At 47.6% G+C, this 14743-nt stretch overlaps 1 protein-coding gene across 1 annotated transcript in view; it reads right to left on the reverse strand.

Annotated features, from left to right (window-relative positions):
* AGAP1 (ArfGAP with GTPase domain, ankyrin repeat and PH domain 1) overlaps positions 1-14743 on the reverse strand; it is a 611312-nt gene that overhangs the window by 402179 nt on the left and 194390 nt on the right. The gene's annotated exons all lie outside the window — the stretch shown is intronic.

Raw genomic sequence — 14743 nt, forward strand, 5'->3', positions numbered from 1 at the left:
TTCAACAACCTTGGCCTGTATTTGTTTGCACCTGAAAATTATGCAGACAAGCACACAGCTGTGGGAGGCATCCAACCTTCTCATGAGTGACATGTAAGGTAAGCAGTAAGGACTGTTAACTAGCTGACTCTTCAAAGTATGTTATGGTGGGTTTAATGTTTACCATGACTTAGAAGGCTTCTATCTGACAACTTCCAAGGAATGAGAACAGTTGCTTTTACTGACCCACCTTGGAATTCTTGAAGACCCACTACTCCTGTTACTTAAAGACTTTGGATCTATTTAATTGAAGAGCGCTTGAAATTACAAGTAGGTTGATAAAGAAAGGGTTAAAGAAAGGGTGGGGAGAAGTCCTTCTGCACCCCTTCAGCACATCTCTGAATGCACACAAGCAGGAGGATGGCCTGAACACAGGAGGTGGAGGTTGCGATGAGCCGAGATCACACCACTGCACTCCAGTCTGGGCGTCTCCCCGCCAAAAAAAAAAAAGAAAAAAAAATGGAGAGGACTTACCTGAGTAGCTCAGGAATTACTGATACAAAGTAAACAAAAACAAACTTAACTGGATGAAAAACCAGATACAAAACTGAAACCTGGAGACCTGAAGGTCCTAATACGTGTTCATGAAAATAACTTCATTGCTGTCTTCAACAAATGTACAAATATATAAACTTGAACTAGTAAAAGTTATACTTACAATATTTTTGAAAAAATATGATATTGCCGCTCGAAAAGAAGCTGAAAAGCTAGTGTTTGAGAAAACAGTTTCTTGCCCAATAGTTACAATTTAATTTTCTTACATCTTGACTTCCAAGAGCTTTGACAAAAACAAAACTTAGCAGCTTAACACATAAAACCTATTAAGAGCTCTCTCTTCCAAATAACATATTTTAACAACTAAACTAAAAACAGGCCGGGCGTGGGGGCTGACACCTGTAAAACCAGCCTCAGCCTCCTGAGTAGCTGGGATTACAGGCACCCACCACCATGCCCAGATAATTTTTGTGTTTTTAGTAGAGACAGGGTTTTGCCACGTTGGCCAGGCTGGTCTCGAACTCCTGACTTCAGGTGATCCACCCGCCTCGGCCTCCCCAAGTGTGACCCTGAATATCTCTTGTAGCCTCTGGTGCCTCTGTTTCCCTAGGTGTAAATGAGCTAATTCACATCGGCTGTCAGCTTCCTGAAACATCACAAGTGGCTCATAAAAATTAACGAATGACTGCTACATTACGACCATGACCACATCATTTCCAAATGGAAACTCACACATGGAGGGAGAGTTTAGCAACACCAGTTCAATGAACAGAAGAAGCAAAACTGCAACAACTAGAACATGAGAGATGCATCTGTCTTCTGTTCAATTCCCATAGGAAAGCCAGGCCTCTTCCTAATATAGTCATAATTCCATGCTTTCTGGAAGATTCAGGATACATCTCTTCCTTTACACCAAAATAGTCTATAAAATAGCATGTCTTGGACAAGGGCTTCTCAAATGGCTCCAGGGAAAAGATTCTACAAATCTCCAGTAAAGGAGTCCATGTTTATCCGAGTGTGTGGCATGTTCCTAAAGTCAGACCAGAGCTTGCAGGTAAGCAAGTGATAAAATAACAAAGGGGAACGCATCTGCTGTATACTCAGCCGATGATACAATCTGGTTCCTATTAGTGTGAGCTCCTTTTCTGCAACTACACCACAAGGGCCTGTGCCTGTTTCTCCATTACCACCCCACACAGGTCAAGAACATCTTGGTCATCTCAGCCACCACCAAACATCCAGCCCTATAACATGCCAGACACAGCCTTGATGCCAGGAATAGGGTGAACAAGACAAGGTCTCCGCCCTGATGGAGTTTATTGTCCAGAGCAGCAGGAGAAGCAACCTGACTCATGTTAGACAAGGAGAGCCGGGCTGGGGGCTCAGGGCTGGGGGTGAGCTGCAGGCAGGCTCAGCCTGCACCTCTCAGAGAAAACGGTTGGGGGCTGCTTTTCAATCACCACTCTGAAGAAAAAAACAGTCACATAACTATGGGCCCCACCCAATAAAACCTAATTTACAACCAAATAAGTAAACTGTTGATTGAAAATCTTCCAACAGCCACCAACGCAGTGGTGCTTGAATATTTCAGCATCTCCCGCTGTCTCTGAAATAGCCTGCACGGTCAACTTAACATATTTAGCCATACACATTTGGTTCTTGTGAGGAAAATGATTTTTAATATTTTGTACATTTATTTTAAGCATAAAAAAGGTAAACAGGCACAGTGGCTCACACCTGTAATACCAGAACTTTGGGAGGCCAAGTCAAGAAGATCGCTTGAGCCCAGGAGTTCAAGGTGTAGTGAGCAATGATGGCACCACTGCACTCCAGCCCAGGTGACAGAGTGAGACCTTATCTCGTTTAAATTAAAAAAAAAAAAAAAAAAGTAAACAAAGGAAAATCGCAGAACTAGAGAAAGTGCCTAACTCCTCACCTGGGGTATTTAAATAAGGATTTCTCACCAAGTAATGGCACCGTGACCTGAGATGGATGCACAACGGCTCAAGTGTTAGAATCCAGAGAGGGCAGGAAGCAAGTGGGACAGCAGAGTGCCACGCAGGGCCCCCTTGGCAGTTACTCGGCTGCCCACACGGGCTCCTCATCCCTCGGAGTCTACTGCTCTACACTAGTGCTTGCTATGTGAACATGACTTTAGATTAAAAAATAATTGGCTTTACATGAACTGTCTTTTTCAATATGCAATTCAGGAAGTGAGTATGTAAAAGTATGGGCTGATGAGCTGTTAGTCCACCTATAATTCTCTGAATGTAAATAAGGTGCTTGTTTCAAGAAACTAAGAAAGGGTGGTTGCTATTCGATGAGCCTAAGAAAGGGCGGTTGCTATTCGATGAGCCTGCATGGAGAAACCAAGAAATCCTACGTGATTTGACTGTTCTACGTCGGTTTTCCACTCTGTAGGGTAGGGGGTGGCGAACTGCCCATGTAAAAGGCCAGAAAGTAAGTATTTTAGGCCTTGCATGCTGTATCCTTGTTTTTATGTTTACGACCCTTTAAAAAAAACTAAAAACCTCTGTTCTCAGGCAGTAGCAACACAGACGAGGTGACAGGTCGCTGCTGCAGTCTCATCTTTGGTATTTCTTTTGTTGACAGATGCACTTTGCTCTTCTAACTGCCAGACTCCTTTTACTCTGGGGACTCCGGAAAACGTATCTGTAATTCTTACAATCCTGAGGTGACACTGTAATGGCTTTAATGGAAGGAGGCCAGCAAGCTGTCTCCAGGCCTGTCCCCGTCCTAACTAGGATTTTGGTCCCCAAGAATACCCAAGTGGACCAACGCCCGGAGCTGGAAAGCACCCAGACCGGGTCCAGCCTCTCATCCACAGGTGGCAGAGGTGAGACCGCCCCTAGACCACCCCTACAGCATCCTCATGGGGGATGGGGTCACTGGCTCTCAGGTTGAGCTGACCACCCAAGGCCCAGTGGTTCTTCCAGGAACCTCCTGCCTCTGGAATGAGCTACATCTGCCACTGAGGCACTGCCAGGCTCCCTGGGGCTCCCAGTCGAGATGCTGCCCATGTTAAAGTAGGTGCCAGGTCACATGGTTCTAGACAGTCCAGACACACCCGGGAACCAGTTTTTCTTAGGCCTAAATAAGCAGATGCAGCTCCTGAAGGAGCAAGTGCCCTAATCAGCACAGGGGGCTTCATGGTGATGGGTTTCAGCAGCTCATCCCATTAGCCAGTGTCAAGGTCCAGAGGTGGCCTGGGGATTCCCCTATCTGTCCTCTTAAGTCCCTCTCCAAAGCCAGTGCTCCTACTAATAACCTGGCTGGAGCCCTGGAGCCCAGCCGCCCTGACTCTATCGTGCCTCTGCCCGGCCAGCCCCACTTCTCCTCTCTCTGTCCCTGGAAGACCCACACAGCAGCTGGCCTGGTCCCCTGCCAGATGGTGCAACCACATCACGCCTGGGTTTTGACCGTTCCTCCACACCCCCTGCCCTTGTCCAGGCTCCAAACCTCCCTTCTTGTGTCTAGAGGGAGATGCTGCAGGCTGGCTTCCCCTCCTCCCCGCCCCACTCTTGGTCCACCAGGCATGCTTTCGTTTCAACGTATTTGGCCTTCAAAGAGCAAGTGCTGATTTTTTTCCTTCTTGCTTGTGGTGGTGTTAATTATTTTAAAAAATACACAACATTAAGAAACAGGGCTCCGAAAATAAACACTGGCCACATGGACTGCCCTCACGCAACAAGAAGAGACCACCAGCTTATGGACCCAGGGCAGGCACCAGAAGCTGTCACACTAGCACTCCTCCTGCACTCAGACCCTGCCTTAGAATCCTCCTGAACTCTGTGCCTTTCAGAAGCCACCAAGCATGGATAAAGGACTACACTGTGAGTTGAATCAAGTTTCCATTTCTGGTCTGGGTCAATCATTAATGAATTTATTACGTTAAGCCATTGGAACCATATGAAACTGTCATCTTTTGCAGATTATTGGCAGCCGTATATGGCCTAATTTACATTGATTTAAGAGCGTGCGTGCACGCGCGCGCGCGCGTGCACACACACACACACACACACACACACACACACACACACACAGAGTCTGGCCCAGTCCTTTTCAGATCTCACGGCTGGTAGCCCATGAAGCGGAGCGGGGAGCTGGGGGGCACTTTCACTACATCTCAAATTCTCCTGATGTAATTCTTTCTGGCACTCGACCTAATTTGCTACTGGGACCTTCCTTCAACTTCTACTTTCCTTGTCTCCATTGTCCTGGCCCTTGGAGTCTGCCATGGGCAGAGAAGTAGCACTTAGTGTCCAGGTCCCCACTGGGCAGGCACGATCTTACAGGAGGCAACGTTTTCTTCAGGGAGCTGCGAGAGGCAATCCCAGCTCTAACCACTGCTGGGTGGAACGTGTGCTCCGCACACTCAATTTCATTCCCGGCCTCCTCTCCAGCGTCAATCTCTCCATCCTGACCCACAGCCAGGCCCTCAAACTAGACATGCTGCACCCTCACCCTGTCTTTTCTCTGCGCTTCACCTTTTTTAGTATGCTACCTTCCACAGGAAACCATTCAACCCTGATTGCTGGACTGCCTACGCCCAAGAAAGGCTGTATTATGGTCAATATGGGTACCTTCTGAGAAACTGCTCTCTCCCCTTTTCTGACACCGATAAAATAGGTTGGGGGAGAAGGGGAGAGGAGGAGGAGTGGTGAGTTAATGTGGCTGATGATGTTGGAGGAAGGATGTAAAAACATCGTTTTGTGAGCTGACAAATTTTTTAAGATCCAAACAATGTATAACATTCCAAAGACTAAGCTTTCAGCATTGGAGATTAAGAAGGAAAAACTTGCCGGAAAATGTCAGAGGTCCACAGCCCAAGTGAGACTGTAAAAGTCACAGGGAGACATTTACCAGGGGTAGCTTTGGGGTGAATTCAAACATACCCCAGGTGCTTCTCCTTTAGCACCCAAGTTCAAACCGTGCAAGCTGGGTGTAACCTGATCTGTGAATCAGGAGCGAGAACTGCACTGCACAACACCCCCCTCCCTCCAACCCCCATACTGGCCAAAATGCTTAACAAGGACAAACTCTGAAGACACAAGGTTCAGACACAAGGTTCAGACGTGCCTCCCTGCCTTTTCTGGGGTCCACCTTCTGCCCAGCCCTAGTCTATCATACTCCTGCTCAAGCCACTCAGCTCAATTAGGCTGACCTCATCTCCCTACCCCAAGAGACGGAACAATCAAAACATCCCCTCCAACCCCTGTGATACGGATTGTTTTAGGGAAAAGCATGTGGCTCAAATGAGGCCATGTGGAACTGACTCATAGTCTTTTGCTGGAGCTATTGACAAAAATACTCACCTTTCCCTCCTCACCATATCTGGGCACTAACGACCATGAAACCGCCAGGAAGGGCTTGCTACCAAGTGGGGAGACCTGGCTGGGCATGAAGACCAACACAGGCAAGAAATGGGGGAGAGGGTTCCTCAAGAACTCCAGTGCATCAGGAGATTAGGGTCTTTCTAACACTAAGTCCATCCCCTTGGCTGCTCCAGGGATGCAAGTTAAGAAGTTAATAATTCACCACTGGCCCCTTCCCTTTCTGTTTTAGCTCTTTTAAGTTGGTCAACCATCTCTTGCAACCAAAAGAGCACAGACTAACACAATGGGCATGGCCCTGGGGCTTCCAGACCAGAACAAGAGGTTCCTGGTCGGGGGCAGACTGGTCTGCTGCCATTTGGTCTCCTGGACCTGGAGCTGGGCTTCCAGAGAGATGGCGTGACCAAGGCCAAAGACGGGAGCAGTGAACACAGGTGAAAGTGTGCGATGGCGGTTCCGTTGGGATAGATCCAATGGCTCTGTTAATCCGCAATTAATGGGTAAATGCGCACACAGCCTCAGAACACCTTTGGGGTAAAATTTCTCTAGGAAAAATGAAGAATGATTAGTAATTACATATGTGAAACTTTCTAGGCTCTAGTCTCCTTTTTCCTCTTAAAGAACAGTTTTGTTAAAACCTCTGAGGCCGTGAGGTTTCTTAGGGAAGCAACAGTTGTGTCAACAGCATGTGCTGTGCTGTTTCTGGGCTCTGTGAGTTAAGGGACACGTATGAGCCTCTGGGTCCTGCCCTGAGGAGACAGTGACTCCCGACAGAAGCCAGCAGGCTTGTCCTCTTCAGGGCGCTCCCAGACCGGGGGTAAGTCCCAGCCCGGGTGTAAGTCCCAGCCCTGAATCACGGTTACTTATTTAGAAAGGTCTTTTCTCTGGAACGCAGGCTCCACCGCAGGCCCAGTATGGCTTTCAGTAAGCCCTGTATTTCTTGTCAAATTAATTATAACAATATGGGACGATACATTCTGAGTCCATGCAGCCAACTCAAAAACACACTCTGCCCTGCCAATTTCGTCAATGCCAAAAACGTGACAATCTCCTTAGTCTGATTTTACAGCTTTTTTTCTTGCTCAAAATGAAACAGAACATGCTTCCTTTTATTATTTTTTTGAACATCTAGTAATGTTAGCATCCTTTACCTATGTTTAGACAATATCACCTGATCCTCATTGGCAGCTTCCATGCCAGGGGTCAAGTTAGGGACTGTCACACACACAGGAAGACAAGAGCAAAGGGGAATGGTATTTCCATGGTGAGTGATCAGGGTAATTCTGAAAATCATCAGTGAAGATGGCTGAACTGACTTCTGCTGTATCTATGAAACCAACATAGCAGCAGGCTCATAATCTCAAAGTTTACAGATAATCCTCATTAAAAAATTATCATGTGTTTATAATCACGTGGTTGCAACTAACGGTCAAATTCAGGTTGAAAAATCTAAATGGCTAGATTTCACGACTAGTCAAGTGTTACTGGAGTATCACAGGTTTTTTTTTTCCACTGGAACATTAGACAGCACCCGAGAACAGCTTTAGAAATAAGCCCTAACATCTGGGATGCAGTGGTAGCTGACAACTATTTTTTTTTAAACTTATTTGACTTGGAAAGGGTTTTTGGAGCTGACAGCTTAAACACACTTCATGTGTCCCAGAAAATAAGACTGGGTGTTTACCACATGTTTTGTTTCTAGGAAACTAAGTAAACATTCGTTAAAACATATTTAAGATACACGTGCTCCTGAGAACACACTTACTGTCCTGATGACAGGAAAAAATTCTAGGCAGTGCTGGAGGAGGGTAGCAAGGCTGACCCCGGGAGAAAGACTCGAAGGTGGCTGTACAGCCAGCTGGGCCTGGAGGCCAGAAGCCAGTGGCCAGTAGAACTCTCCTCCAGCATTGCCGCATCAGCAGCTAGGAACAAGCAACAGAAACCAAACACGCAGTGGAAAATCCCAGAACCCTTCAGCCTCAGTGCAGCACAGCCTGACCCCCGAGATGCTGGAAACCAGACGTCCTTTCTCCAGGAGGTGAAGCAGCTCATTCCTTCCTACAGAACCTCCAAGCCTTTAGCAAACTCTGATGTGAACCAAATAAACCGAACAGACAAGCCAAAGGGTTCTCTTGGAGAGATGTGAGAAATGAAATGGGTCTGGTGTGCTTTCCTACTTCCCAGGCTCAAAGCAAAAGTATGTTTGAGAATTTCCTATGACTTATGCTCAAAAACTCGCCTTTCCTGAGTTATGGAACCATCAAGCTTCATCTCACCCGCTGTTTCTCACTGGTCCTCATCTGGTAGTTATAATTGCTCTTAGCACCTGGTATTTTCTCTTAAAGCTTTTCCTCATGAGCACGGGGTGTTGGGGTTTCTTCAGTCTCCCGTATCTGTTTTGCACTCTTCTTTACATAGGGAAGCCTCCTCGCAGGTACCTTTTCCACCTGGGAGGGCACCGGCTTCCCTGCCCTGTGCTGGCAGGCTCTCGAGTGAAACAGCTGCCTTGAGCTCCTTGACCTTACTCTTCCAGCTACCTCGACTATCATATTCTATCGGCAAAACGAACGGGGGAGGCTAATCTCCTAGTGACCAATGTGTTCCGTCTTTGGGACAGAGCATGGGGACAGCTGCTGCCATGTGTGGTCCGAGCTGGGAAGACGGGAGAGCCTGGAGATGGGGCTGATGGAGCTGGAGGGTCACCCTTCTGGGAGGGAGGCAGGGCGGGCACAGCCTTTACCCGCCATCCCCATTACCAGGCTCCCGGCCAGGAGCTCGCTGGCTGTAGGCCTAGGCACATTCAGGGCGGTCTCAGCCTTGGAGCTAGCTTTCTGCCTAAAATGTTGAGTTGGTTAAGAATCAACAGAAACTCTAGATTCCATCACTGAAGGAAGGAGCCCCTGCTGAATTCAGCTCATGAAGACTCGGGAATGACAGGGCCAACGTTCCCACATCATGCCTGGCTAAGGCCCTTCCCTGTGAATCCCTCTGTGTGGTGGCGGCAGGCTACGACAACACTGACCCTCGCCGGCAGCCACCGGGCCTCATTGGCAGGCCGGCCCCGGCCCTCCTTTTGCCACTTTCACACCCGGATGTTGGTTTCTTCCAGATCTGGGATGAAAGGCGGCTCTCAGATGGCACACCTTCCTCTCGGGACTCTCAGTGCCATTTCGCAGCTTGGAGTTGGTCTATGAACATTCTTAAGTCGGTCTCAACCAACCAACCATAAAAGCTCCCACTCAATCCATACACAGTTTAATCTCATCTTGGGAAACTTGGGGGGCCACCTTTCTGCCCTACTCCGGTGAGCCACGATCTCAACGTGGTGCCAGCTTTCAGCTTTTCTGGCCCTTAGGTCCTTCTAGCACATGGGTTACCCTGCACAGCTCAGGAGGGCCCATGGCCCAGGGCGCCTGGGACGCCATGGGTGACACAGAGAAAGACGTCCTAGCGAATGCGTCTCAGAGCAATGACTGAGTTCTGCAACCTGGAAAGATCTCAGGAGGACGCTACACTCTCCCCACCTGCGGGGGCCACACTCTCCCCACCTGCAGGGGCTGAAGTGTCTCGGGGCAGGTCCACATTTCCTATCAAATGTCCACATAATACTGGATGTCCTAGCTTTGTTAAAAGCTCAGTGGCATCATGTGGGGTCTGTGTTGGGGGGGGGCAGGCACATGCTGAATAGGAAGCGCATAAACACGCGACGAGGAAAGTCACATCACACACCCAAAACATCACACGGTTCTAATCAGCAGCCATTAACAGGGCTCAACTGGCAAATGAGGAATTTTCATTTGATTCTGGAAGTGAATGGCAGCTGTGAAATTGTCCTCAGAGGTGTGAAGGTCACTGCCAGCCGATGACTCTTTGTGAGGTTCTAGAACACCAGCAGAGCTTGCAAAAGCATCGCCGGCAGAACCGTGACCACCACCAAGGGATGGGGCCAACTCCAGCAGTTCTAAGTGCAGTGCCCGTCTAAACCAAGCTTCTCTAACCTGCCACCCAGGACGGCTTTGAATGCGGCCCAACACAAATTTGTAAACTTTCTTAACACATGAGTTTTTAGTGTGTGTATAATTTTTTTTTTTTTTTTTTTTAGCTGATTTGCTATTGTTAGTGTTAGTGTATTTTATGTGCGGCCCAAGACAATTCTTCTTCTTCCAATGTAGCCCAGGGAAGCCAAAAGACTGGACACCCCTGGAAAACATCACAGGTAGATAACGCACACACTGCTGCACATTGAATGTGTCCCTCAGAAGATACGTTCAAGCCCTAACCCCTGGGACCTGTGGTGGGACCTCACCCGGATACAGGGTCTTTGTAGATGGGATCAAGTAAAGATGATGTCATGCTGGAGGAGGGTGGGCCCTAAATCAAATGGCTGTTGTCCTCATAAGAAAAAAAGTTTGGGCCGGGCGCGGTGGCTCAAGCCTGTAATCCCAGCACTTTGGGAGGCCGAGACGGGTGGATCACAAGGTCAGGAGATCGAGACCATACTGGCTAACCTGGTGAAACCCCGTCTCTACTAAAAAATACACAAAACTAGCCGGGCGAGGTGGCGGGCGCCTGTAGTCCCAGCTACTCGGGAGGCTGAGGCAGGAGAATGGCGTAAACCTGGGAGGCGGAGCTTGCAGTGAGCTGAGATCCGGCCACTGCACTCCAGCCTGGGCAACAGAGCGAGACTCTGTCTCAAAAAAAAAAAAGAAAAAAAGTTTGGACACGGTCACCGGTAGCTGGGAAAATGCTGTGACCACAGAGACAGAGACTGGAGTTAGGAGTCTGAGCCAAGAAACGCCAGGGATTGCTGACCACCACCAGAAACTCTCCCAGCCATCTAAACATCCCAGCCACAGGTCATGATTAGGATAAAGGATATTCACGCACTAATTAAATCACAACAACTGTGCACAGACATACAACAGATTCAGCCTCAAAGCCTGCAGAGGGACCAATGCCGTCAACACCTTCATTTCTGACTTGCGAGAATACATTCTGTTTTAAGCCACAGTTTGTGGTACTTTGTTGCCACAGCCCTAGGACTGCGGTACACGTACATATATTACACACCTGGGTGTGCACACACACGCGTGAGCACGCACACCCAGTTAAGGGATGTGTCTACACAAGAGGTTTACTCTCGGACTGCTTCCATGAAATCACAAGCTCTCTATGGAGTTACCCACTTTCGCATTGTTAATTCACTAATTGAAAAACAGTATTGACATCCTTCCCTCAATTGAACCGCATCTTTAAAATCATCTAAATCTTGTGAGTTGGCTCTCTTCACTGTAACGATAAAATATCAACCAAAATGCATCACACAATTAAAAGACAGCAGATGTTACCCTCTGGGACGGAGCTAAAATGCATCTGATGTATCTGCTGAAAAGTAGGCTCAGATCTGGAGACGGCTCTGCACCAGAAATGTTTCTACCAAGAGAGAGTTCTGCCCGGAAGACAGGAAGGCCCTCACCATCTCACCCTCCCAGCAAGCTACATATCCTAGCTACAGGTCAGGATTAGGAATATAAAGGATATTCACGCACTAATTAAATCAGAACTGCACAGACCCGGAACAGATTCAACATTCAACCTCGAAGCTGCAAAAGGAACCAACCCCGTCAACACCTTGATTTCAGACTTCTAAGAACTATGAGAATACACTTCTGTTTTAAGCCACACCGTGTGTGTAGTTTGTTACTACAGTGCTAGGACTGAAGTACACATACGTGTATTACACATCTAGGTGTACATACACACACATACACACACACACACAAATTAAGGAATCTGTCAATCCAAGAGGTTTATAATCGCATCAACGCCTTGATTTCAGACTTCTGATAACTATGAGAATACACTTCTGTTTTAAGCCACACTGTGTGTGGTAGTTTGTTACTACAGTGCTAGGACTGAAGTACACATACGTGTATTACACACCTAGGTGTGTACACACACACACACACACACAGTTAAGGAATCTGTCAATCCAAGAATTTTACTCTCTGACTGCTTTCATGGAATCACAAGCTCCCTACCGTGTTACCCACTTTTGCGCTGTTAATTCACTAACTGAAAAACAGAATATTTACATCCTTCCCTCATTAGAACTGCATCTTTAAAATTATCTAAATTTTGGCTGGATGTGGTGGCTCATGCCTGTAATCCCAGCACTTTGGGAGGCCCAGGCGGGTGGATCACTTGAGGTCAGGAGTTCGAGACCAGCCTGGCCAATATGGTGAAACCCCACCTCTACTAAAAATACAAAAATTATCCAGGCATGGTGGCACGCACTTGTAATACCAGCTACTCAGGAGGCTTCAGCAGGAGGATCACTTGAACCCTGGAGGCAGAGGTTGCAGTGAGCTGAGATCGCGCCACTGCACTCCAGTCTGGGTGACAGAGTGAGAGACTCCATCTCAAAAAAAATAAATAAATAATATAATCCAAATCTTGTGAGTGGCTCTCTTCACTACAAGAATAAAATATCAACCAAAATGCATCATACAATTAAAAGACAGCAGATATTACCCTCTGGGATGGAGCTAAAATGCATCTGAAGTATTTGATGAAAAGCAGGCTCGGATCTGGAGACGGCTCTGCACCAGAAATCTTTCTACCACGAGAGAGCTCTCCCCTGAAGACAGAAAGGCCCTCACCACCTCACCCCTCCCAGCAAGCTACATATCCCAGCCACGGGTCAGGATTAGGATATAAAGGATATTCACGCACTAATAAATCAGAAGAACAGGGTACAGACATTTAAGAAGCACAGGGAGAATCCAAGGAACTATCTGGACAGGCAGATACATAGCAAAATGCCCTACATTCAAAGTAGCTGCCCAGTTGATCGCTCTAGCAGTCATATGAGGAAAGGGGGGCTGATGAGAAAGGAGCAGTACACCAAGAAATGGGAAGGCCACAGAGCTCACTCAAAATCCAATCCCTTAACCAGGCGCCAACCATTCCCACCATCGGTTGTGCCCTTACCTTTGTGTGGGTAACTAACCACAGGTGGGGCTGGGCCATCGTCGGCTTTGTCAACCTCCAGCACCCCCCAAGGACAACACATCCCTTTGATATTCTCCACACACCCAGGTGACAGCACAGTAAATTATATCCCAAACCCACAACACTCTATACCTAAAGCTTCTCAATTAAGCAAAGCACAGGTAATTGATCAACACTCACTGGACAAAAATTGAAATCACTTTCCAGGTACAGGCTCCCTGAGCATGAGAAGGAATTTCAGGATGGCAGGAATCACGGCTTCTCATTCACTTTCTTTCCCAAACAGCAAGTATGGCTCCCTTCATTACAAGTTACATTACAACAAGCTATGGCTCCCTGCTGCCACTGTCATGAGGCACACAGTCAAATGAACAGGAAGTAAAAGTTCATTCCCTGGTCTTGTTAAGAGGGGCAAAGACAGTGTGGAACCACCTGCTTGGTTCTACACGAGAAAGGTGGCTCAGCCATGAGAAGTATGAATTCAGCAGGACTAAGAGTCTTCCAGGCACAAGGAGCCACGTATTCATAATTCTTTCAGCACCCGGGGGCCCTAGACGCACACCCACTGGAGTGCACCTGGGCGTCTGCTGCTGTCAGCTCCTCACACTCCCACAGAACAATCCCTGGGACCTTGAGTCAAAAGATGAGAGGCCACATGCCCAGGGAGGGCTGCTGCAGGGCATGAGGAAAGGTCAGGGATCATGATCTTTCCCCTGACCCAGGAAGCCTTGGGCATGGGGCCCCATGGAGGGGATGAGCTATTTCCACTTTGCAGATGAAGAAAGGGAGGTACTCACCCATGCTCCTACTCTTAACAATAATGTATTTTTAAAAACCATAGACAATACTATGAAATTCCAATGGAGTAAAATGTACCACTTGAAAAATCAAAGAAGCAGGGCTGTTAGTGATCAGTTTAGGTCCCCCCAAAATCCTTCCTTTTGATGTATAAACGTTCAAGAGAAATGCCTTGGTGTTAGTCAAAATGTAAGGGTCAATTATGCATTGCAAAGACATCACAGCTGGAACCAAACACAACGGAACACACTGTGAATGCCCAGAGGGAAAAAAGCAAAAAGCCATAGAAATGACCAAATAGCCGTACAGCAGAAAGGCTACCATGAGGGAGTCATGGTCCTTGTTCTTACTCCAGAGACCCAGGGCCTCCAGCGTGGCCCCACCAGACACCTGAACCCCAGGGCCAGGGACAGCCAGAGCAACAGCAACAGCCAAGTCTAACTTCCTGTGATCCCAGGTTGAAATCCACAGAGTTGCAGGGACCTGAAGGTAGATTTACTTGGAAAAGGTGGTCATTTCACTTGCAGGTGAGTTAACCTCTGTATAACCTCTACAATAGCGAGCCCTGAGAATTAAGTGGAAAACCCAAGGGAACATCTCTAAAAGATTCTCTAGGTGTCATCAGCTGGCTGTGGCTAACATTCAGACTCCAACACAAAGGAGCAAATAAAAGCCATCAAAACTCAGGGACAGAGCCTTGGCAAAATGTGGCCTTTGCTCGTTTCTCCAAATCATGCCATTTTCTAGCATCTGTATGCATTTCTCAGTGGACAGGCAAGCTTTCTCTTACTGACCCCCACATGCGAGCCTTCATTTCCATCTTTAATCTTCCTAAATCATCACTTCAGTATGGAAGGTCTTTTCCTGAAGCACGAGGTGTTCATTACATGACTGCGCAATTCTGCAAAACAGTGGCACAGCCTCAAGCCACGTCTATACTTTTCCGAACGGTTCCACAGTATTCAGGACAAGAGTTAAATGCTAGGACAGGTGTTACAGGAAACAGGTGAAGCTACTTGGGACTACTGCTAAAAAGACAACTA

Source organism: Colobus angolensis, unplaced genomic scaffold, assembly GCF_000951035.1.
Source record: "Colobus angolensis palliatus isolate OR3802 unplaced genomic scaffold, Cang.pa_1.0 Scaffold82, whole genome shotgun sequence".
Lineage (NCBI taxonomy): Eukaryota > Metazoa > Chordata > Mammalia > Primates > Cercopithecidae > Colobus > Colobus angolensis.